Here is a 25,836-nt window from a genome sequence, read left to right on the forward strand (position 1 = left end):
AAAAAGATGGTGTCATTGCCAGAACTTTGGCTTTGGAAAACAAGCCTTCCCTTATCTCCTACTACCCAGAAGATAATCTTTTCTTTTTGGGTTTTATGTGATTTGATCACTCTCAAACCTGACCTGCTAGGCAGCGCAGTTACAGCCTGCCTGAACTGTGGCATTTATTAATTGCCCAAAGCTGTCCTTGGTCACTAAGAATCAGATTTGTTTCCCTTCAAAGATGTAGAGGTGACTCTGTCATCAGAGAAGAGGTGTGGCCTTGAACCCCTAGTTGGGCCAGCATTTCAACCTTTCCTCTTAAGCTCTATAATTGCCTCTGTTCACATCGATTGAGGTAATGCCTTCCTCGCTGAAGCTCTTATTTCTTTGGCAGCCACTTCTGTCCCCCACCTTCTGTCATCTTATATCACTAACATGACACAAATTGTGTAGGCAGTAAATCAAATACTTGGAAAAGACACATTCAAACAATGTTGATGAGGACTTAAGAGAGTATCTTGGAATTGGAATAAAACTTCTGGAGAAATAATGATTTTCATAGTTACTTCCAACTCAACTAAAAAGCTTCTGATAACCTAGGGTTTAAAATATTGAGGAGAACATGGCTGATATTGGTTGGCTACATGCTGTGCTCTTTGAGCTATGCAGATCCTTTTATGAGCTATGCAGGCCTTCTGTGAGCTATACAGTCCCTGTGTGAGAAATGCAGGCCCTCCCTCTCTGAGCTATGCAGGTCCTCTGTAAGCTATGCAGGCCTTGTGTGAGCTAAGCAGGCCCATTGTAGTCTATCCAGGCCATGTGGATAGGCCTGCATAGGTCACACAGTGCCTGGACAGCCTACACAGTGTCTGCCTAGCTCACACAGGGCCTGAATAGCTTACAAAGGACCTACATAGCTCGCAGGAGACCTGCATAGCTCATAGAGGACCTGGCAAGCTATGCAAGCTCTGTGTGAGATATGCAATCCCTCTGTGAGGTAGACAGCATTTCTGTGAGCTTTGCAGGCCCTATGTGAGGTAGGCAGGCCCGTGTGAGACAGACAGATCCTCTGAGAGCTAGGCAGGCCCTGTGTGGGCTAGGCAGGCCAACTGTGGGCTAGGCAGGCCTTCTGTGAGCTAGAAAGGTCCTCTGTGAGCTAGACAGGCTCTTTGTGAGCTAGGTCCAACCTGTGTGAGCTATGGAGGTCCCTGTGAGCTATCTATACAGTCCCCCTGTGAGCTATGCAGGCCCTTTGTGAACTGTACAGGACCTCTGTGATCTAGACAGTCCATGTGTAAGCTAGGCAGGCTCTCTGTGAGCTAGGCAGGCCCTCTGTGAGGTGGACAGGCCCTGTGTGGGCTATGGAGGCCCTGTGTGAGCTCTGCAGGCCCTCTTAAGTTAAGCAGCATCACTGTGAGCTCTGTAGGCTCTGTGTGGGCTATACAGGCCCTCTGTAAACTAGGATGCACCTTTGTGAGCTCTCTTCAGTCCTTCTGAGCTAGGCAGGCATTCTGTCAGCTAGGCAGGGCCTCTGTAAGCTATATAGGCCCTGGTTGAGCTATGCAGGCCCTCTGTAAGATAGCCAGGTCCTCTATGAGCTATGCAGGTCTCCTGCGAGCTATGTAGCTCCTTTGTAAGCTATTCAGGCCCTGTGTGAGCTAGGCAGGCACTGTGTAGGCTGTCCAGGCCCTGTGTGACCTATGCAGGCCTTCTATGAGCTAGGCAGTCACTTTGTGAGCTAGGCTGACCTTGTGTGAGCTATGGAGCCCCATGTGGTCTATACAGGCCCTCTGTAAGGTAAGCAGCTCCTCTGTGAGCTCCCGCAGTCCCTCTGTGAGCTAGGCAAGTCTTCTGTGAGCTAGGCAGGTCCTCTGTAAGTTATGCAGGCCTTTGTGAGGTATGCAGGCCCTTTGTAAGCTATACAAGTCTTCTATGAGCAAGCAAGGCCCTGTGTAGGCTACACAGGCTCTGTATGGGCTATACTGGCCCTCTGTAAGCTAACCAGATCCTCTGTGAGCTAAACAGATCTCTTGTGAGCTGTGCAGGTCCTTTGTAAGCTATTCAGGCCCTGTGTGAGCTAGGCAGGCTCTGATTCAGTTATGAAGGCTCTATGTGAGATATACAGGTCCTTTGTGAGCTAACCAGGCCCTCTGTAAGCTAGGCAGTACCTCTGTGAGTTCTGCAGGCAGGCCCCCTATGAGCTATGCAGTTCCTCTGTAAGATATGCAGACCCTGTATGAGATATTTAGGCTCTGTGTGAGCTCTGTAGGCCCTCTATAAGCTCTGCAAGCCCTCTGTGAACAAGGCAGGTCCTCTGTAAGATATACATGCCCTTTGTGAGTTATGCAGTCTCTATGTGAGCTAGCAAGGTCCTCTATAAGCTAGGCAGGCCTTCTGTGCGCTCTTCAGGCCGTCTGTGAGCTAGACAGGCCTCCTGTGAGCTAGGTCGGTCCTCTGTAAGCTATGCAGGCCCTGTGTGAGCTAGGCAGACCCTGTATGAACTATGTAGGCCCTCTGTGAACTAGCTAGGTCCTCTGTGAGCTATGCTGGCCTTGTGTCATCAGTGCAGGCCCTGTGTTAGCTATTCAGGCCCACTGTGAACTATTCAGGGCCTCTGTGAGCTAGGCAAGCTCTCTGTGACCTATGCAGGCTTTCAAATGCAGCTAATATTCACTATAAGCCTAGGAATCATGATGGTTACCTCCCATATTATACTTCTCCCAAGGTGGATCAACTCACATATAGAGAAATTAAGATTTAAAGAGAGAACTTGCTATCTGTTTTATTTATGCAAGACTATAGTCCTTTGAACATTCCACATCCATCATGAAACTTGTGTTTGATGATTGTAAAATATAGCTATTAGCTACAAGTTTTATGATCTTGTCCAAATCACTTACACTTTCTAGGCCTCAGTTTCCTCATGCATAAAGTGGAAACAATGCTGTCTATTTCATATTGTGGTTCTTAGAATTAATTGTGATGATCCACAAAATGCCCTTAGCACAATGAGTGATGCACAGTGAAGTTTCAAGTTACATAGGAATGGCTAACAGTGTTGCTAATAGAATGCTTTGTGCTAATGGAAGGAGTCTATGCTAGCACTGCCTAATGTGACAGTCTATAGCCCTATGTGACTACTAAGAACTTAAGGATGTGACTAATGCAACTGAAAAAATAAAAATTACTTTAATTTAATTTTTATTTATTACATTTTAGTTTAAATAACTTCATGAGAGTAATGCCTATTTCATTGAACAGCAAAGACAGTACATCCTAGATATAGCATATACACATTTATAAAAGGCAATTTCCATTTGAGGGAAACTTCTATTCTAATGGAGGAACTGAAACTGATTAGCTGACTCTAGTTAATGTCATAATGCTGTGAGAACTTGAAGAAACTGGGAGTAATTCTGCCTATGGGTCAGGAGTGGTTTTCGGGAGTTCATGGCAGTTGAGCTAGACCTAGAAGAATGAGTAGGGATTCTGTTTTTCGTCATTCATACTCTGTGTCCTATAGAGTGCCTTCTATAGGACAGGCATTTGGGCTGCCAGCATCCATCATCCTCTTACTTCATGCCAACATTCAGCTGCACTCTGGGCTTAGGGTCATGGCTTTATTTCAGTGCAAGCCCAATTGAAACAGAAAGAAGGATAACTGCAAGATCAGCTTCACACATGGAAGACTTGGTTTCTGATCACACAGGAAATGCAAAGAGAAAGGAGGAAAAATTGCTCTGAGCTGAACCACAGGTGGGTGTTAGTGGTGTACTTGAACCTTGGAGTGGGGGTGATAGAGCAGAGCAGTGGGGTGGGGGTGTTATTCTCAAGTCATCAGGAGCCATTCTGGCTTTCTGCTTGCCCTTGTCTTCCTTTGGTGCAAGGCTCCATGTTTTGACTTACCTATGCATTCCCTCTTCTTTGTTGTTCTCCTGGACACAAGCTCAGGCCTAACCATCTGGACCGATCTGTGGGCTTGTTAGTCCTCAGATTTACAACCTGCTGCTAATGGAATTGTTGCAACAATCTGGACATGGAAGCTGAAGAAAGGGATCTGGGTAATGATTCTCCCTGCGGGGCTCTGGAAGGGAGTATAGAAGCTGATATGTTCCAAATGAGCCCACCTGCTGCCTTTCTGTTCCTCATACACATTAGTTGCATAGCTTAGATAGGTGGACCTTCTCCTTTCAAGAACTACTTATAAGACTGCACTGTGGCAGGCCACTCTAACCCATGGCTCCTGGCTGAAGGTACTCAAAGATAGTATAGATGGAGTTCAACACAGAATATTACTAGAGCAGGTTTTCTTTTTGTAACTAAATTGCATGCTTCCTTAGTGTTAATTTTTAAAAACATTGCATTGATCCTTTGTGAATTTCACATCACGCACCCAATACCACTCATCAGAGAGTCTCTTCATATCTGTCCTCTGCCCTTGCAACCTCTCCCACAAAATAAAATGAAAACAAAGCATAAAAACAACAACAACAAAAATTTCATGATGGAAGCCATAATGTTTCATAGTGTGTCACACGGTATAACCCTTTTGTCCATTTACTTGTAAATGTTCATTGCAATGAGTCATTAGTCTGTTGTGAAGCCTCTGGCTTCTACTATTCTATCAATACTCGGTCCTCACTGCTACTTCACTCAAATAAGCCCTGAGTCATGGAGTTTCTGCAGCTTTGGATCTGAAAAACCTGTCCCTTCACATGCTCCTGAAGTTCACTTATGGGGTCAGCCAACTCAAATCCCTGGATCTGGGACTGGGTGGGAGCTCAGCTGGTTAGCCTGCCAGCTCTTCCACACCTATACCACCAGCACAAACACTTCAGCACTGTCTCTTCTAGGTCACCCAGTGCCACAGCCACCCAGAAGCTGGGACAGCTCTTCCACTCTCCTGCTCTTAGGACAGCTCACCTACCATCACATCACAGCTCTACCATGATGCCCAGGTGAGGTACAGGGACCTTCTCTCCTTAGTGCTACAGCTGATAAGGGGGTAGAACCAGCTCTCCCACTCTCATGACCTTGGGGCCAGTTCTGCCTGCCTGCCACAGGTGTTGACATTGAGGGAGGGCATCTCTTCCTTGTCCATAATATCTCATAACAGAGAAGTGATGGAGCCATTTCTCCTGCTCTCATGTCTTCAGAGATGGCTCATCCACACTCCCACCACCAAGGCCAGCTTCATTTTTTTGATACTCTGGCAAGATGCATGACCCTCCTGAGTACAACATGTGTAGCTGACAATATCATCTTGCAATGGCAAAAACTTGCACACGCCCACACCCATCCTCCAGATACAAGGTCAGGCTATTCCCAGAATAGATGTGTATAGAGACAGGCTTTCTACCACTGATTTTCAGCCTTCTTAATGCTGCAGCCCCTTAAGTCAGCTCCTCATGCTGTGGCCCCAACTATACAATTATTTTCATTGCTACTTCATAACGTAATTTTGCTAGTGTTATGAATCATAATGTAAATTTCTGTGTTTTCCATTGGTCTTTGGCAACCTCCCTGAAAGTGTCCTTCAACCACCAAAGGGCTGCAACTCACAGGTTGAGAACAGCTGCTTTACACTAAGTGTCAGGAATACAAAGAGGGGAAGACATCCTAGTTTCCTAGCTACCATTAGCTGGGCCTGGTGTACTGTCAGCAAGGTCTCATCTCACCATTTATTTTGCCTGTGTATTCATGAGGTCAATTTTTTTTTTTTTTTTTTTGGTTTTTCGAATCAGGGTTTCTGTGTAGCCCTGGCTGTCCTGGAACTCACTCTGTGTAAACCAGGCTGGCCTTGAACTCAATAATCTGCCTGCCCTGCCTCCCAAGTGCTGGGATTAAAGGCATGCGCCACCACTGCCCAGCCAATTCTTTAAGATATGGACTTTTTCTATATGTTGGTGATATTCTTACATCAACAATGAGTTCTCAGATATGTTCATGAACAATTCTACTTTATTTTGTTTGAATAGTAGCTAAGAATGCAGACTGTTGGATCATACAATATAAGGTCAAATTCCTTTTTATAACTCCGTGACTCTGTGACTCATGAGAAAGGTGACCATGCTTGCTTTCTCCCCAAATATTTCATGTGGTAGAAGCTTTGTCCCCGGAATGGCAGCACTCAGATGGTACAAACTTCAAGAGGTAGGATCTAGTGGAAAGTAGAGTAAGGGGCTCTTCTCTCATGAATGAACTAATGCTGTCTTGCAAGCATTAATTGAAGCCATTCACAACTCAGCTCTTTTGCACATGTCCCAACCCTTTCTGTTTCTCTATAGTCAAAGAATCATTTCCAGGATTCTGGCATTATAGTGTTCATCCTCTAGACACCACAATCATGCATCAAATGAGGAGATAAAAAGTTAATAAACTAAAAAGTTAAATTATAAGGCTCTTATACAACCATAGGCACATTGTTTTAGCACACAGACATTGGGTCAAATTACTTAATTGATAAAGCTCTGTAAATTATAGGTAATGATGATCATGGGGATAAAGATGATGATGATGATGATGATGATGATGATGATGATGATGATGATGATGATGATGCCTTTGGAGTATCCCCTCATTAGCTTCAACTGTCAACACAGCCCAGAATCACCTGAGGAGCAAGTCTTACTTGAGAGATTACCCAGATCAGATTGGTGTGTAGCCATGAGTATGGGAGATTGTTTTATGAATTGATATATGAGGACCTACCTCATTGTGGATGGCACCATTCCTTGTGCTAAGCGTTCCTGGATTTTATGAGAAAACTGAGTATGAGCCTGAAAGGAAGCCAGAAAGCAGCATTTCTTCTTGATCTCTGCCTTTTCATTCCTGTTTTAGGTCCTCTCTTGAGTTTCCTCAGTGATTGACTATGATCCTGAAGTATAAGCTAAATAAACCCTTCCTTCCCCAAGTTGTTTTTAGTTATAACATTTTATCATAGCTACAGAGAGGAATTAGGGCAGAATTGGTATCAGATAAGTAGGTGTGGCTGTGATGGGTGTAACCATGTGACTTTTATGCATTGAAAGGTTGTGAAAATCCTTGGGAATGTGTTAGATGCTAAGTGTTCAGAATGTAGTGGGACATTCTGGGGAAGCTTGGAACAGAGCAGTGATGAGAAAAAGACAGAAATTTTTACCTGGCTGGTAAAATTTCAGAGGAAGCAAGATGCAGGCGATTTTTATAATAATTTGGACTTTGAATCTGTATGTCCTGGTCAGCTGTGCCTGAAGAACCGACTGCAATTAACAAAAGACCAACACCAGTAAATTGGAAACTTTTATGTTTCAGGACTTGAAAAATAATATGTTAGAGCTATCGAAGTAGTATAGGCTTTAATGCCGTAAAAGACTCATGGAGTGGAGCTAAGTATTGACACCTGATGGCTGGGTGGAGCCCCTGAAGAGAGGCCCTATGAGGCTATTGGTAAGATTAAAGTCTCAGTTGCAGTGGAAAGCCTGGGTTTTGTTGGAAAGGCTAAGACTAAGGAATATCTCCCAAAATAGTTGGGGCCAGTCTAAATCTAAAAGATAGGTTGTATGTTCTATGGATGGCACAGCCGATGGTTGGGACTGCCCAAAAGTTTGTAGACCAGAAGAACATGATTGAGCCCTAGATATTAGAAATTCAGCTACAGGATTTGGATTTCCACTGATGAATTTTGGGTCTTCTTATGTCTAATTGTTTTAATGCCCTAGTTTTTTCCTTTTGAAATAAGAAAGTTTGAAACTGGTTTTAATTATATAAGAACCTATAGTTCTTTGTATTTTAAAAGAGTCTTTGAACTTTTATAGCACTGGAATTTTTTTTTAAAAGACTGTGGGACTTTTAAAGTTGTACTGCGTTTTATTTTATAACATCAACATGAGATCTTGGGGACAAAGAACTAAAATGTCATGGTTTACCATGATATGTGTTTGTGTCAAGGTGTGAAGGAGTGAAATGTAATCATTAACTTTAGTTATTTGTCAATTTGACACAGCCTAGAGTCCACTTTGAAGGAAATATTAATTGAGCGACTGTCCATATCAAATTGGCTGTGGCCATGTCTATAGGGCAGTGTCTTGATTGTTAATTGAAACAGAAGGCCTCAGCTCCTTACCAGCAGCACCATGTCCTGGGCAGGTAGTTCTGGGCTGAATGAAGTCACGTGTGCATGAGTGCAAGATACCCAGCCAGCAACATTACTCCATGGTTTCTGCTTTCACGTTTCTGTCCTGACTCCCCTCAGTGATGGCTCTTGACCTGTGAAACATGCCTTCCTCCACTAAGCAGCTTTTGTGTTGGGTATTTTATTACAACACAAAGGAAACTGGAACAGAGTTTAAGCACTATTATACTTGGTGGAGTCCAAAGCTGCTATGCTTTTGTTGTAGTTTTCTGTGGTTCGAATCAATGTCTTGGCATGTAGTTCCAGCTAGCTTTGAATTCAATCCTTCTGTTTCATATTCCAAAGTGCTGGAATTAATGATGTGTGCTGTCACACCCTGACACTGGTTGTTTTAAGGATGTGGTATATAATTCCAGAGTGACAAGGAAACTACTCCTTCCTCCCTTAGTTCCATTCTCCCTTTCCCCTCTCACACAATTCTCTCCCTCACTCTCTCCCTGACCCTATTTCTATAGAACAAAGGTAAATATTGATATGAAATTATTTATCAGTGGAAAAGCACTGAGCAAGAATGCTCTGTGAGTTAAAACCAGTGATCTCACATCCAGGGCAGATCTCATTCTGTTCCTCATTTGCATGATCTTGTACTCACTGAGACCTTCTCCCAGCACAAAGCCATTGTACCTAGGGACAAAATGCAGTGGGCAGAAAGCACTGCACAAGTGTGGCTTTCCAGTATCTCACTGATTCTGTGTCAGGTTTGCTAGGCTCCTCCTCTAGGAAGAAAAGGATGTAAAAAGCCTTAAGTGTTTCCCAGCTTCTGTGACGTAAATATGCCCACCATGGTTGTTTGAGCTTCCAGTTTATTATTGCAATAAGAATTGGGAGATCTGCATTCACCTGTTGCACAGGGTTGGAGGGTTGGTGATTTGGCTCAGTGCAATAAGGTACTTGATGACAAGTTGGAGGACCTCAGCTTAATTTCCTGGACATACACAGTAGAAAGCAAGAACCGGCTCTTATTTTCATGTGCTACACCCATACATAAAATTCAATAAGAGTTTTAAAAATCCCTGTGTACCAGCCCTCACACTGTTGTTCTGACTAATGCCCCCACCCCACTCAGCATTGACCTCTATTTTCCACTGTCCTTCACTCAGAGAGCTGTTCCTGGCACCCAGCATCACCATCCCAGACTCTGTCCCTCCACTTCTAGTCCATTTCATCATCTGTCAAAATCATTGTTTGAACCCAAATCATCTCTTACTGTACGAGACTCTCCTTCATCATGCCCAGGCTTCCAACTCTTCTCCCATCCTCCTGTGGAGCTGCTTCAAGGACTCTAATTGTAATGCTTGATGCACTTGTTGCATCTCCATTTCTTTACAATGTCTAATCTACTGTATAGAATATTTTCTCAAGACCGATACTCCTGGCCCCATGTCTGCCTGGTGATCACACTTATCTCTAAGCCCTGGTGACAATGCCCTGTACCAGAAACCTTGCTGACACTCTACACTTTTGATGGCATCTGTGCTCACTGCATACTTGGTCTTTTTTTTTTTTTTCTGAATGAGATGACTAGGTTATTTAGGAATTCCTGAACATAAAATTGTGAGAAGGCCTTATAGTCTATCATTCATTCATTGGTTTGTTCATTCATACATTCATTCGTTCATTCACACATGTATTCCATAGCTATCTATGAGGTAGAAATCATACACCAATCATGTTGAACAAGACTGGGAGTAGAGTGCAAAGTAAGGCCTTCTTTGATGGAGATCAAAATATACTGAAGAATATGTATGCTCATGTATGTAAGTGCATGCCCTTGTCCATGTAGATGAGCTGAACAGAGGTCACCAGTTGTGCGTCTTCCTCAATTGTTGTTTAGCCTGTTATTTTGTTTTTAAGGCAGAGTCTCTCACTGAACCTCGGGCTTTCTGGGTGGGCTAACCTGGCTGGCCAGGGCAGCCTCTTAGAACCTCATGTCATTCATTCCTATCATTGAGATTATAGTCACCAGGCCTAGAGTTTTACCTGGATGCCCAATAAGCACTGTCCCTCCTGAACAAGCTCCCCATCTCCAGGAAGATGACCTTTTAGGAGGTGGAGTCCCCATCAGAGAACTAAACATCAAGGTACTGATTGCATTATGCTGCAGGAAGCCTGCTTTGCTTGCTTATAAATTAGGGTAGAAGCCTATGATATCTGCTTTTGTATCATGCTAGCCGAGATTTCCAAGCCAGCTCTGATTCAGGGGCTTAGACAGATACAACCAGAGGAGGGAAAGGAAAAGCCTGGAGATTGCAGAATTATGAGATAGAGGATTGTTTGAGAAGCAGAGAGAATTGAGCAAGAGAGCGGGACAAGTCAGGGACTAAACTTAATGCCTGAGTAGTGTCCTGGCTCTGCAAAGGAGGATCTAGATGGAGTTATTATTTATTGAAATTGGGAAGATGGGAAGATGCCTGAGCTCTGTTTTATATCTTTGTATCTCTATTAATTACATTTTGGCCTCAAGTGACAACAAATTCAAATAAAATAGACTTAAGATGGGAAAGGTAGATGAATAGGCTCACATAATTAGAAAATCCATAGTTACACTCAGTGCACAAATCTTTGTCTTTAATGCAGTTAAGGAAGCAAGAATGCCTTGGAGAAAGTGCTCCTTCTAAAACACAGAGACGGAATATACAATACGCTCACAGTATCTAATGACACCAGAAAGTAGAATACATTCAAAACAAAACTCATACATACATGCACAGACACACACACTCACACAAGCACTCACCCATGCATGGATGAAAATGCATACATGCATACATGCATACACATGAATGAGCACATTTGCATGCAAACACTTGGACACACATGCAAGGACACACATGGACACACATACATGCACACACTTGCATACAAACACATACACACAAGTGTAGGATGTGTCAAAAAGACCACAGGAAACAATCAAAAGAACTCATATTGACCAATGCTAGAACAATGTAAACTACAAAATATAATACTCAATCTATTGACTCATAAAAACAAAAAAAAATGAGTCATTCTTGGCATAAATAATTAAATAAGTAAAGAAACAAAGGTTAATAAACAAATATTTCATTAAGAAGAATTTCAGATATATAGTACATGAGGACATGAAACAGAATTCTCTGTTCCTTGTTTGTGGGTTGCATGAATTCTCTAGAAGGGTGGTGGGAAAGAAATGTCACTTGGTTATTGAGAATTCTATACTTGTTTCTCCAGCCAGGGGGACAAGCTTACCCACAGTTTTTTTTTTTAATATTTTTTTTATGTTTAGACATTTTATTTTTTTATTAGATATTTTCTTTATTTACATGTCATATGATTTCTCCTTTCCCAGTTTCCCCTCCAAAAACAAAAAACAAAAAAACAAAAAACAAAAAACAAAAAAACACCAAGAACAAATCCCTGCTGCCTCCCACCTCCCACTGCTTGACACCCCACCCTCTCTCACTTATTGGCCCTGGCATTCCCCTATACTGGGCTACAGAACCTTTACAGGGCCAAGTGCCTCTCCTCCCATTGATGATTGACTTTGCAATCCTCTACTATGCACATGCTGCCAGAACTATCAGTCCCACCATGTATACTCACTCCTTGGTTGGTGTTTGAGTCCCTGGAAGCTCTGAGGGTACTAGTTAGTTCATATTGTTGTTTGTCCTAAGGGGCTGCAAACCCTTCAGCTCCTTTGGCCCTTTCTCTAACTCCTTCATTGGGGACCCTGTACTCAGTTCAATAGATGACTGTGAGCCTCTATATCTGTATTAGTCAGGTACTGTCAGAGCCTCTCAGGAGATAGCTATATCAGTGGTTATTAGCCCAGAAGTTCAGAATACAGAAAGAACAACCAACAAACCACAAGAAACTCAAGAAGAAGGAAGATCAAAATGTGGACATTTTATTCCTTCTTAAAAGGGGGAACAAAATACACAAATAAGGAGTTGCAGAGACTAACTATGGAGCAGAGACTGAAGAAAGGACTACCCACAGCTTTTAATGGGACCTTGGAATAATCTAAAAATAATGGTCTTTTCCATGTGGACCTCCTTTCCAAATTCATATTTCTGTCTAATCATCAAAAAAGCATTAGAAATTTCAGTTGAGGAACATTCTACAGGCCAGTATGGTGTCATCTAAACAACAGAAACTAAGACTATGTAGACTCTAAGGATATGCTTATTTATTAATTAATAAGCTTAAGGAGATCAGAATTCAATAAGAGTATACCTAGTGTCCACTCAGAAGCTAGAGAAACCCTGCGAACTGGATAGTAAAGATTTTTAGTGTGGTACTCTGCTGCTTTGGGTTCTCAGATGCTCTCTGATGCCTGCCACCATTCTCACGGCTCTACAAACTTTCTGGTTCCTATGCAGAAGGGAGGTGTTGTTTTAGCTAGTGGACAGAACTTTTATACTTGGTCTCTATGGTGGTCTCTGGGCAGTTTGGAATTTGGGCCTCCTTGGGTAACTTAGTCACTTCTACTCTAACCAGTCACCCAAGGCACTAAGTGCTGTCTACGAAGATGAGTCTGTGGCCAAGGTAGTTTCAGATCAAGGGAAAGGATGAGACAGGACAACCACATGACTATAATATTCCTTGCGATCGTTTGTTGTTAGACTTACACATCCTACACACACTAGTTTTCATATACATGGGAACAATTCAGCTAATCATTTCATTCTATAGATTAGCAGTTCTCAAGGTCTGCATTGCAATCCTTTGGGATCTAAAAACTCTTTCACAGGGGTCCCCTAAGACCATCATAAAAAACAAATATTTACATTACAATTTTTAACAGTAACAAAATTATAGTAATGAAATAACAATGAAAATAATTTTATTGTTGCGGGGTGGTTACTTCAACATGAGGACCTGTATTAAAAGGCCACGGCATTAGGAAGGTTAAGAACCACTGCTATAGATAATACCATTCAATGGTCATTCTTTCCCTTCACAATCTTGGTGGCAAATGTACCTCTTTTATGTTATGGTTCGTTTGGGGAGATTCTCTCAGTTTTGGACTCCATGTTACATAGAGCATGGGTATGGAAGGACACACTAAAAACTGGCTCCAGTGACTAAGACAGGAGTGGAATCATTCTATCAATGTACTCCAGGAGGTCCCTTTCTAGATTAGTCTCTGTGAAATAGTTCTTCATGAATTTGTGCATTGTGAAATCCATTATAATATCCGTATGACACGATACAGGGATTGCTTTAAGCAAAACTTGCTGTGATCTCCATAATGAAGACTGCAATAAAAATACATATTCATTTTCAGATCACAAATCATAGTAACTTAAACCATCTTTCCCCCAGTTCTAATATTTCAAGGGAAAGTGTGTATGGGTGCTCCTCCCCCTTACACGTTGCTCTTTTATTCTCTGGGTGGAAGCTTCCCAGCATGTGCATACACAGAGCTCATTTATTTCCAGGACTTTCTCATCAGGGCTCTGGGGGTGGTGGTGAGAGGCCATTATTTGAAATACAAGTGAGGAAGCACTGCTGTGCTCACCGCACAGTAGGAAATTAGTCTGTTTTGTTTACTTCTGAGACACATGTTCGCCCAAGTTATGTCTTAATATGCCATGCTGAATGTGTCTATGTGAGCAACTTTTATAAACAAATACTGACAAAAACAAGTTCGGAGCAGGGATAATTCATTTGACTCATAGTTTCAGAGCATTCAGTCTATGGTTTCTTGGTTCCGTGTTTCTGGGCCAGCTGCTAGGAAGACGTTCATGTTATTAACAGCAAGAGGCAGAACCTGCTCACTACAGGTAGAACAGGAGGGAGAAAGAGAGGTAGTGATGGAGATGGAGAAGATGCTGAATACAGATACTGAGTTCGTTTTCTTCATCCATTATTTTTTCCCTGAGCCTCCAGATCATGAAATAGTTCTGCCCTGATTTAGAAAAGGTCTTCCTCCCTCTATTCTGTGAATGCCCTCCCAGAGAGACCCACACCCAAGTGCCCACCAGCTGCCTCCTAGGTGATCCTAAACCCAAGTTAACAATGAAGATTGATAGCCTCAACAGCATTTCAACCATGAGCTGAAAAGACAGGACAAGGGAAGTCAAAAAATTGTTTTTGTTCTTGGTTAAAACAGTATTTTAGTGACATGCTTGTATGTGTTAAACAGGGGACCCTCCATGGGTCCCTCCAGGATTTGGGAGCAGTGAGAAGACCTGTTTCTACTAGAAAATAGTTGAAGTGCCCATGGCCTGTATCTGTGACCACTGTTGACCTTATGACCAGGATCCCAGAGCACCCAAACATCCCTTGAATCTTCACTGGCATTCCTGTAAAGCATGATCTAAGAATGTCTTTCCAGTCACTCAATCCATCTTGAGTCTTTTGTTTCCTTCTCATATGCAAAAGAACTCTGTTGGGGCATGCTAACTTTTACTGAATTGTCTTTCTTGTAAGATCTATCTCAATGAATGTAAAGATTTGGGTTCTGGGTAATCCAGTGACTCTTTGCAGGTAGTGTTGATATGTTGTTTTACAGAGAAGCAAACATCTTCATTCCTCCCTCCAGAATTCAAGTCCTGTCTTCTTGTATTAAGTCTCCTTAAATTGATACAAACACCTAAACTGATTTGGGATTAAAATAGAATAGAGCCAAATCACACTCACAATGTTCTGGCATATTTATAACTGCTTAGACATTAGAATTTGAAAGGGGAAGGGTGGGGGAGTGTTGAATACAAAAATTCGAAAGAACATTTGAAAACGAGAAATAGAACCACACATCATCCCAATGAGCAAGCAGTGCACCCTTGTCACGTGGCCACCATGTAAGAGAAGCTGTGACATTAACTTAACTACACAAACTTAGGAGATGAAAGGAACAACTTTACCATCCTTCAGGCAATATTCCAATTCAAATGACCATATAATATCTTTATTTAGTCTGTATTATAGTATTGTTAGAGAGATTTGGTTTTGGAAAAAATCTCAAACCTACTTATACTTTAACTACTTAAGGGGACACTTTTGTGCATATGTGCATATTTGTGGGGGGGGGTGGCACATAAATATACATATACACATGCATATACATGCAGAGGCTAGAGATCGACATCAGATATTTTCATCAATTGCTCGCCAGGTTGTGTTTTGAAGGGTCTCTCATCGAACCACTGATTCAGTTACACTGCCTGCCTAGCAAGACATAGGCTCCTCCTGTCTCTTTTCCCAGTTGAGATTACAGGTGTATACCTTTTTAACCTGGTTCTGCAGGATCGAACTCAGGTCCTCAAGGCTTGAACAGCAGGCATTTACCCACTGAGCCATCTCCCCAGCCAGTAGTGGGCACTTTTGATTTGTTTACCTGAGTGTCTTCCTCAAAGGCACTATTACCCAAGCCCATGAACCCCATTTTATTAAGCCCTGATTCTCTGCACTCCCTAACACACTCAGCACTGTGAGTGAAAAGAGTTGAGAAAAGTCCTCCAGAAGTGATTCTTGAGGGTTCAATGCCCACTGCGATCAGTCATGATGCTCCACTGACGGCACTGTAATTGCCATCATCTTCATTTTCATTGACATCAGCATCCTCATCCACTCACTGCTACCTACTTCTTCATTGAGTTTACTAAGAAGTTTCTATCAGTGACTTCTAAGATTCCTGGGAGAATCATAGAACATCCCCAGCTTACACTTTCCTGTATGACTGTCTCTCTTATGCCCATAAGATAGGGAGCTTTGTAATATCATCATGTGGTCATGTTGCTACACACACACACACACACACACACACACACACACACACACACACACACACGCCTAAATACACTCACACAAATAGCACCTCCATGATGTATAAAACAAGGCTTCTAGAGAACCTGAATTAACGACAGCTAATCCACAGATTGGGCAGAGCCTGTAATTTGTGCAGTCTAATTAAAAATATTAGCTTGACCAAGAGCATTCACTTGGGAGTTTATTCTACCCACAGAGAAAGACTCTGCTAATTTTCAGTGGCAACTGAAGCAGAAAGGATAGAATATTTAACCAACATCCTTGGCCAGGGGTCTTTGAGCCCATTTAAAAGATACACAGAATTTTGGGTTTCTCTGTACTAATGATAGGAACTGCATTACAAATTTGAATTGCAAGTGGGATGGTATTCCTCCTTCATCCACTGAGTTCCTGTTCTTTAGAGTTTCGCTGTTGCTACATCAGGTCTTCATCAGTCCCACCAACTGATCCATGAATCTATCAGGCTCTGTACAGTTCCTACATGTAAGTCATTCATTTAAATTCATTTAGTCAGCATCTGGCAATTTTTCTGTTCATGCTGCTGCACAATGTCTTTGTTTAGTCCTTGTTGGAATATAACAGTTTTTCTTTTCTTTTTCTTCTTTTTTTTTGTCAAAATGCCCAAACCTACCCACATTTTTACATGTGAAGGGCACTTTGAATTTTCCTCTTCTGAATTCTTTGAAGGGATTTCATCATCAAACCCCTTGTCCTACAAGTGCACCTGCGAAATTGTAAACAGATCTCTGCAGCTGCCTAAGATCATTGTTTGCCAGTCTTGCTCCAAACCTGGTCTCTGCAGTAAGCAACAGGTCATGGTTGCTCTGACGCTATGCACCCCATTGCTGGTGAGGGATCCAAGAGCAGTGAGTTCCCAAAGCCAGTGCCAAGGTCTCAGCATTCTTCAGACACCAGAGGCCTAGAGCAGTGGATTCCCAGCAGGCTCTGCTGTCAACTACACCCAGATTCCTGTCACCTTGACTTCCATAGACACATGACCAGATAGCAGAGCCTGGCAACACTAAGTTGTCTGTCCATATTCTGACCCACTCATCTAAATGTTTTATACCCTTTTTTGTAAAGCATAAAGTGGTAACAAGATCCCCTAACCTTGCCCCCTCTTTTTATTAAGAGAGAGAAACTGTCTTGAGTACAAGGTGGATTTTGCTCTTCTCTCCTAGTATAAGACATAATGAAAAACCAATAGCAACTGCTACTGTTTAACTAAGCATTTCAGTAACTATGCTTCTATCTGAGAAAGCCTTTAGCCCTAACTAGATTGACCAGACATGCATGTTTCACAAGGAGATGAGATACACAAACACACACATACACACACACACACACAAAGAGAGAGAGAGAGAGACAGACAGACAGATAGACAGACAGACAGAGAGACAGAGAGACAGAGACAGAGAGAGAGAGAGACATACACATAAAGAGGGAGAGACAGAGAGCCAACAATTATTTTGTCAGGCCCTGAAATGAACATATGAACTTGGAAATTCAGGGACACTAGACATTGAATTTCAGGAAATATAGTATTGGGATAGAGAAAGGAGGCCTGGAGTATAACTGAATCATAAGGATGGTAGCACTTGGGACTGGAAGTCTCACAGATGTTAAGCTGGATCCAAAATGAATAAAAGCTACCCTCTCCCAAAGAACCAGGCCAAGTTAACCTGTAATATACATCCAAAACAGTTTAAGAGTAAGGAGAGAGAAGCTGGGCAGGTGGTTTCAGGGGTCACTGATTTCTTTTCTTAAAAGAATAGCTGGTAGATTTTCTTAGGCTTGGGAATAGAGAGACTCAGTGGTTAAGAGTATATACTATACTTGCACAGGATACAAATTTCATTCACAGTATTCACAATGGGAGGCCCACAACTACCTGTGCCTTCAACTCCAGTAAACCCAACTCCATCTTCTGACTACCATAGGGATGTGCCTGTAAGCACACATCCCTAAATAGGGACACTAATTTAAAAAACTAAAATGAAAAATCTTTTAAACATTAGGATTAGGAATTAAAGGATTCAGTGGAAAATTTTCAGGTAGCTTTAGGAAAGACATGAATAATGGGTAGATTGTCTTGCTCTCCTTAAACTACTATGAGAGCAGTGGAAGAGTGGGATTGGCTTGCAGGTCTCAGCTGGCTGACTCCTGCTGGATCTTAATGTTAGTGGCATTTCTTGGAGTAAATTATAAAATCTCACTGGAGGGTACACACATGATTTCACTACTTATTGTATATAACTTTCCTTAGTTTTAAATTTTTCCTACTAAACATTCTCTCTCTCTCTCTCTCTCTCTCTCTCTCTCTCTCTCTCTCTCTCTCTCTCTCTCTCTGTGTGTGTGTGTGTGTGTGTGTGTGTGTGTATGTGTGTGTGTGTGTGTATGTGTGTACATATGTGTGATCTATAGATATCAGGTAGTGGCTAATCCCTGGAATGAGACATATACTGAAATCCAGATCACTCCAGGCTCCTGTGCTTTAATTTTATTAAGTTCTAAGTGTATTTCCATGTCGTCATTCACCTCCATGCTTTCCAAGTTGAAGGAGCTTTGCTGTGGTGCAGAGTTTCACAGCTCCCAAGCCTACCCACCCAGGAAGCTGTAGCCATGCCCATGACTGTGAGACCAGGCTCATATAGGGCTGGTAGCCTGCCAGAATCCCACAGCCACAACACAAGCACTCCAGGCATCATGCCTGTGTCCTTATGCAAGCCAGTCTATCTTTTCTGGGAGCATCATGGAAAAGCCGTATTTTCTGGGATTAGATTCAGCCTCACCTCTATGTTGTCTCATTGCTGTCTGCCCTTTGTATCCTAGTGTTCCAGCTCATTGGTGATTGTTTGTTCATAGTGGTAAACTTGACAGGAGATGGAGAAAAACACACAGCCCAGGTCAGAGAGCAGCAAGCTCTCTCTCCATTAAGTTTGTCTTGGTCTTCAAACAGCACAGATAAAAAAATCACTTGAATGTTTTCTTTGTGTGTTTGGCAGGCTGGAGCAGATCATTCCTGGCCTCTCTTCCGTGTCTGTAAACTGTGGATAACTCACTTTCATCTTCATGGACCCTGGGAAGAAGGGACAAAGAGAACATTCTTCCCTGGTTTCCTGGCATCTGTAGTTCTTCGAAAATGTACTTTTTTTTAAGACAAGGAGTGAAAATGGGAATGTATCAGTGGCATTTCTGTTTCTGGAACCACAGTACATGAGGGGAGCAACTTAAGGGAAGAAAGGTTAATATTAGCTCATGGAGGCAGGGGCTTGTATCTGTCCCAGCAGAGACTATGTAATAGAGTCATAGAACTGGGTGTGTGTGGTAGACTATGCTCCTTTAATCACAGGAGATCAGGAAGAAAGAGGGACCAGAACAGACTCAGGTATAACATTCAAAGTGTACCCTTAGTAACTTCCCTTCACCAGCAAGACCTCATCTTTTGAAGGTGTCCAGGCTTTACCAGCCAGCACTGCCAGACGAGGGGTAATTGTTCAAGGCATAAATCTGTGGAAGAATGTTTCTGATTTGAATTGTAACAAGAAGAGGAAATAGTTTAAGACATCGTATTGTTGCTTAGAGCCAAGGTGACTGAGTGGTTGTGTAGTATGTTTGTGAACATAGGCTGTGTGATCTCTAGGGTACTACACACCACTCTGCTTTCCCTACTTGTCAACCACATGCTCCTCTGTCCACCAAAGCCTTCTCCCAAACCAGACCACCATTTTTAGATTTGCCTTTCTCCATCACGAGGCTCGGTTTCTCTGTATTTTATATATAAGTCTTCACCAAGACTGTCTTGGACATTCGGCTGTTGCTCAGAGTCGAGATAAGCTTGTGGCTAGGCAGCACATCCAGGGGTAGAATCTGTGGAGAGCTCCAGGCTGTCAAATACTTCCTACCATCAGTGCCTACAGCCCCAAGGTTCACTGGACACAGTAATTGTGCTCGCAGCCTGTGGGTACTGCCATGTCTCTGCTCTCTTCTTCTCCCAGCAAGGTGAGTAGTACAGGCTCCATTCACAGGGTCTCAATGCTATTCAGTAATGCCATGTTCTTTGTCCAACATGGCCTGGCTCCTGTGTCATTCCCATACCCTACACACCACACCATCTCTAGTTTTTCTGCCATGTATGTGGCTCTGCTACATCATCTGTCTTTCCAATTTCATGGGACTACATTTTAATTTTTTCTCCATAGACCTTTTTTTTTATTATTTTTTAGTTGTGCAGACATACTGTGGGCTACAATGAGTACTTCTTGCAGCAAGGTAGCACTCCATCGTAGGCCTAGGTTTTGGTGGTGGAGGCAATAGTGGAGGTGGCTGAGGCTGAGGCCAGATGGCAAGGAAAGAAACTAGCAATAGCTTGGTGGCAGCTGCTCTGATCCATGCATTGAGCACCACCACCATGTCCTCTGAGAGTTGTCCAATGCTTCTCAATTGAAATGACTCAACTCAAGCCAGAAATGCAGCTATGTTACCATTGGATTTTGTAGAAAAGTCATGAGAAGGACACTGACAATATCAAGAAAGATACTTGAGGGATGCACCTGAGGATATTGTGCTTACACTATAAGAGGGAGTACAGAGGACTTTAAATTCTACAGGCAGGACTACTTAATGTGAGAGATATGCAACCTTTGACATTTTTAGTATTCTCTTATCTATAAGTGTACAGGACTGTGTTCATGGTTATCCAAAAGTCTGCTGGGATGTGTCCATTGCTAACCTAAGATGCATGTGGTGAGTGAGCTCAAGTTGAACATGGCTGCTTTAGCCTCTTGACTCGATAACTGTTATTCTTAGTTTCCCTTGGTGACTGAAATGGGAAGGGTGATGGGTGGATTAGAGAGCAGGGAGAGCAGGGTTGGGATAAGGGGGTTTTTGGAGGGGATAAACTTTGCAATGTAAATAAAGAAAACATCTAATGAAAAAAACTAACCTGTGAGTGTTAAACATTCTGGATTCAGCTGATGTAGGGGAAGGCATGGAACAGAATTCTAGGATTATAGATAACATTAGAATATCTCTGGCCATCTTGATAAAGATTGCAAGCCCCTACTTTCCTATTTCTGCCTTAGGCAGTTTTGTATTGGCCATTTCCTTAGAGATGGCTGCCTGAATGTTGGGCACATGAGAGCTGTTATCTCGTCCTTATCATTTAGATGGTTTGAGCTGCTCTTACTGTAATAGAACCCAAGCACTGGCAGTTAGGTCCATAACAGGGTGGGAGACTGCCAGGCCCCTGGACTCCCAGAAGGAAAAAGACACCTTAGCCACTGCCATGTTGTGTAGGATACACATTAAACAATGTGTATCTCCTAACTTGAAGAACTCCTAACCCTAGTTTCAAGAACCCATGTGGGTACCTAAAAACTGTCTATAATTCCACTTCCTACTCTAGGGGTGATCTAATCTAATACCTCTGGCCTTTGTGAGTATCTCAACTCATATGAACACCACATAACCCCTGCAATACACACACAATACAATTAAAAATAAAAGAAATTCTTTTTTTTCTTTAAGATCAAAACTTCAGAGGAACTAATGTTGTTAATAAAAGGAATGTGAAGTCTTTACAGCTCCATGATGCTGCATTTCCCAGAGGCTCCATAACTAATTCTCACTATTAGACTTATATTCTCTCTTTCAGAGGACTAACATCAGGGTGTCAGTGCAATGACCCCTGAGAGGCTCTGAGGAAGAATGTGACACTTTTCTATGCTGGATTCTGATGGCCACTCAGGCTGACCTGCTGTCCTATCAATGCTCTGTGTCTCTTTATATCTGATTTTTTTCTTAGATCCTTTCTCCTTTTGGTGAGGAATCTTTTTGATTTTACCTCAAGTATACATTTACTGATCATTTCATATCTATAGTGATTATATTTTTCTTTATATCAGTTTTGAAAAGCATTCAGCCATTATTTTTTCAAATATGTTACTTTCTTTCTCTGTTTCTGTTCCTTTATAGAATTTGTAATATGCTTACACATTTATAAAGTAGACTTTATCAGAATTAGAAAGTTTTGTGTGGGATCAATGATATGGTTCAGTGAGTAACTGTCTTAGTAGGATTTTACTGCTATGAATAGACACCATGACCAAGGCAACTCTTACAAGGACAACATTTAACTGGGGCTGGCTTACAGATTCAGAGGTTCAGTCCATTATCATCAAGGCAGGAGCATGGTGCAGGAGGAGCTGAGAGTTCTGCATCTTCATCTGAAGGCCTCTAGAAGACTAACTTCCAGGCAGCGAGGACAAGGGCTACCCCAACAAGGCCACACCTCCCTGGGCCAAGCATATACAAACCATCACAGTAACCATACATACCACCAAGCTGTACAACTTTAGTTGCATCTGTAGAACACACATGGTAAATGGAAGGAACCAACTCTTGCAGTTTGTTGTCTAACCTCTACATGCATGCCATTGTACATGTATGTGCACATACCAAATAATGAGGAAAAAATTTAAAAGTTCAAAAGAAAATGTTTTTTTGCCTAAAGGACACACTTTTTTTAAAAAGTGAATGTGACAAGCCACAGAATGAGAGAGAAATATTTTCCAGCCACTTAAATTGTAAAGCAGGTACCATCTCCTGAACATAGGAAGAATGTCCACAATTTACAAAACTGACAACTCAATTAAATCACCAGGACAGTATATCAATATACGACATACAAATTCACAACAAGCTTATAAAAACATACTGAACATCATTAGCTATAGAAAGTATAGATTAAAGGCAGGAAACAACATTCCAGTTATTAGGACAGCTGCAGTTGAAAAGATCCAGGTCACTGAGAACTTGTAGTATCTTCATACCCAGTGTCTGAGACTGGAAAATGGTGTGGCTCCTTCAGGAACCAGGTGTGCTGTTCAAAGGGTTGATGTAGTTGTCATGTGAGCCAGCAACTCTCCTCCTAGAATTTAATTATAGCCAAGAGAACTAAACACATGTTTGTACAACCTTGGTTACAAATGTTCAGGACAACATTGTTGACGACAGTCAAAATGAGGGAAGAACTTCAAAGATCTACCAACAAAGGAAACAGTAAACAAGATGTCTCTATTTCCATACATTAGAGTAGTATTCACCCATGGATGTGAAGTTCTGATGGATACACACATTCACACACACTCCCACATGTGTACATCCTCCCCACACGCTCTTTCTCATGCATATACATACACACACATACACATACACACTCGTACACACACACTCTCATACACACTCATACACAAGCACTCACACAAATAAAAACACATAAATACACACATTGTCACATGTACATACACATACACACACTCACCTGTACATACACAAACGCACACACTTTGCTAATCAAATATTGGTAGTCTGGACACTAAAATGTGGCTTCATCTATTTACATTGTAAAATCTGTAACTTTATAGTTCTTGATCATATCACTAATATTATGCCCAATGTAGTTGTTCTTTTATGAATTTATCAAATGCAAGCTTGGTAACTTTTAAGAAATGGTGGCATAGTAGATACCTTGTGCTCAAAGTCTTGGGTAGGCCAACCTACAGGAGATTTTGAGCAAGTGTGATATGATGGTGGCTTTGCTGGTTTTGACACTGGCCCACAGTTAATGCAACTGCATGAGCATCACATAGACAGCATAAGGAAGGGTGCTTTTAAGATGCTGGCCAGCCTGACTGCTGTCATTTGCCTATTGTCTTGTGACCAGAGTTATTAAAATCAGAGCCAGGGCGTTGGCAACCCTGACAAGGTTGGCTTGGGCTACCTGTCCTCTATGGTTCAGTTAAAGAGACAAATAATAATGAAAAGCTAGAGAAAGGAGGTTTGTTCAATGTAGATACATTGAGAAAAGGAACAAAATGGTCCAGTGACCACCTGCCCTCCAGTTCACATTTGCCAGTCTGACAGGTTCAGGTTTAAATGGAAAGCTAGAAGGAGCATGACTGAACAGTTCTGGTTGAGGTATAGTCCTGTCCAGAATCATTTTCTGGGCTCAAATCTCTCCAGCAAGGTCCTCTGACAAGTTACAAAATCTTTTTTCAGGACACAAGTTCCCCCTTTGGCTGGCACCAGGTTTCAGCCCTTTTTCTCCTGGAATGAAACTTTTAGGGAAATCAGATCCAATGTCTCAATTTCTGACAGCTGAAGGGAGGAACACACGTAGTAGACTTTATTTTATTTTATTATTATTATTTTGTTGTTGTTGTTGTTGTTTTTGAGACATGATTTCTCTGTATAGCCCTAGCTGTCCTGGAACTCACTCTGTAGACCAGGCTGGCCTCGAACTCAGAAATCCACCTGCCTCTGCCTCCCAAGTGCTGGGATTAAAGAAAGGTGTGTGTCACCACTACCTGGCTTTGTTATTTGGGGGGTGGGGGTTTTGTTTGTTTGTTTGTTTTGTTTTTTTGTTTTGTTTTGTTTTTTGGCACTTTAGACTTTCAATCCCACTAGGAAGGTTGCAGCTTTACTCCATGGTTTAATACCAAACCACTCCCCAATGCATGTGACTCAGCCCCTGAGTACTAGAATTCTCTATTGCACTCTTGACATTATGCCACGAGGATGAAAGGATTCTCCTAAAGGAATGTCTCCTTGTGTGCAGACTTCAGCTTTGTGAGATCTGGCAGCTACCAGCACGGAAGGAAGCCAACCTGTCACTGTGCAGTTAACCTGTCTCATTACATCATTTTCTGGCAGTCTTGGATGACATTTATTCTGGGAACTGGCTGTATGTTTCTGAAAAGATAAGACTTCTTCCTCCAGATATATTGATGGCAATGAGATCATGCCATGAGAGGCTAGGGTTGTGAAAGTGAAACATGGCAACTAGAGTCTAGGTCACAGAGAAGATGCTCTGACACCTTCAGGACCATGTTGATAACATGACTGTGTCTAGCATCTTTCTGTGAAGGCCATCAGTGAGCTTCTCAGCCACTCTAGAAGAATGTGTCCCTCAAATATGCCCTTGAGGCATATTAGATGACAGTTGCAGTTGACACAAGAAGTAGAGTGCTGTGTCTCCAGTGTAAGCTGCAGTGTGCTTTAGTTTAATCATTTTTAAGGTGAGCCTCCTGTTAGGATTGCTACTGTTCACATCTTTTCTATCATTCAGAGTAAACCTGCAGTTTTTTCTGACGGCTTTTCACCATTCATGCTGATTCCTTTAATTCTATGTAAACTATTATTCTATCTTTAGATGAGTTCTATATGACAAGTCCTGATGCAGGTAGTAATTCTGTATCTTCTATGTACCAGGAACTCAATTCTGTTTTGTATTAACTGTTTGCATGATTCTTTTCTTTCTTGTGATACAAACTAGGATCATGTATTCTTAACTGAGGTGAGTGAGACATAGTGTTTAAGTAACTCACTGGAATCAAGAAGACCAGTCTTCGACATGTGATGTTCTCAACAAGATGTTCTGAGCAAGAAGGCTATCGTTGTTACCCTAGGGTCTTGTTCTATGCCTATTAACTTAGATTCTTTATATTCTAAAGTAATGAGGAAAGAGCTTGGAGTGCTCTTCATGCAAAAATAAATTCATTAAATATAAAAACAGCACTTTTGAAATGTTAAAATTTAGTTTAAATTTTTACAAATGTGTATGGATATAACAATTTACTTGAATATACCTTTAGGGGACATTAGGGATGGTAAAAGATGATATCTTAGTCTGTTTTCTGTTGTTATAACTGAATATCAGAAAATGAATAAAATATAAGCCATAGAGAATTATCTTGTTCATGGTTGTAGAATTTTGAAAGTCTTACAATATGATGCTTGTGGCTCTCTTGCTCTTGGAAGAGAGCACCACATAGCAACAAAGGCAAAATTCTAGTACCTTCTTAAAAACCACTCTTGCTCTTGATGGAACAAGACACAAGAATTTTCCACAAATGGAGAAAGTT

At 41.9% G+C, this 25,836-nt stretch overlaps 1 long non-coding RNA gene across 5 annotated transcripts in view; it reads left to right on the plus strand.

The window, feature by feature from the left end:
- The window catches only part of LOC116072960, a 77,702-nt gene that overhangs the window by 320 nt on the left and 51,546 nt on the right, over positions 1 to 25,836 (plus strand). For all 5 annotated transcript variants that reach the window (XR_004111606.1, XR_004111603.1, XR_004111609.1 and 2 more), the window contains exons 2-4: positions 3,612 to 3,738; positions 3,934 to 4,043; positions 4,836 to 4,940. This is a non-coding gene — a long non-coding RNA (uncharacterized LOC116072960). The remainder of the gene's footprint in view (positions 1 to 3,611; positions 3,739 to 3,933; positions 4,044 to 4,835; positions 4,941 to 25,836) is intronic.

This window comes from Mastomys coucha, unplaced genomic scaffold (genome assembly GCF_008632895.1).
Source record: "Mastomys coucha isolate ucsf_1 unplaced genomic scaffold, UCSF_Mcou_1 pScaffold10, whole genome shotgun sequence".
Lineage (NCBI taxonomy): Eukaryota > Metazoa > Chordata > Mammalia > Rodentia > Muridae > Mastomys > Mastomys coucha.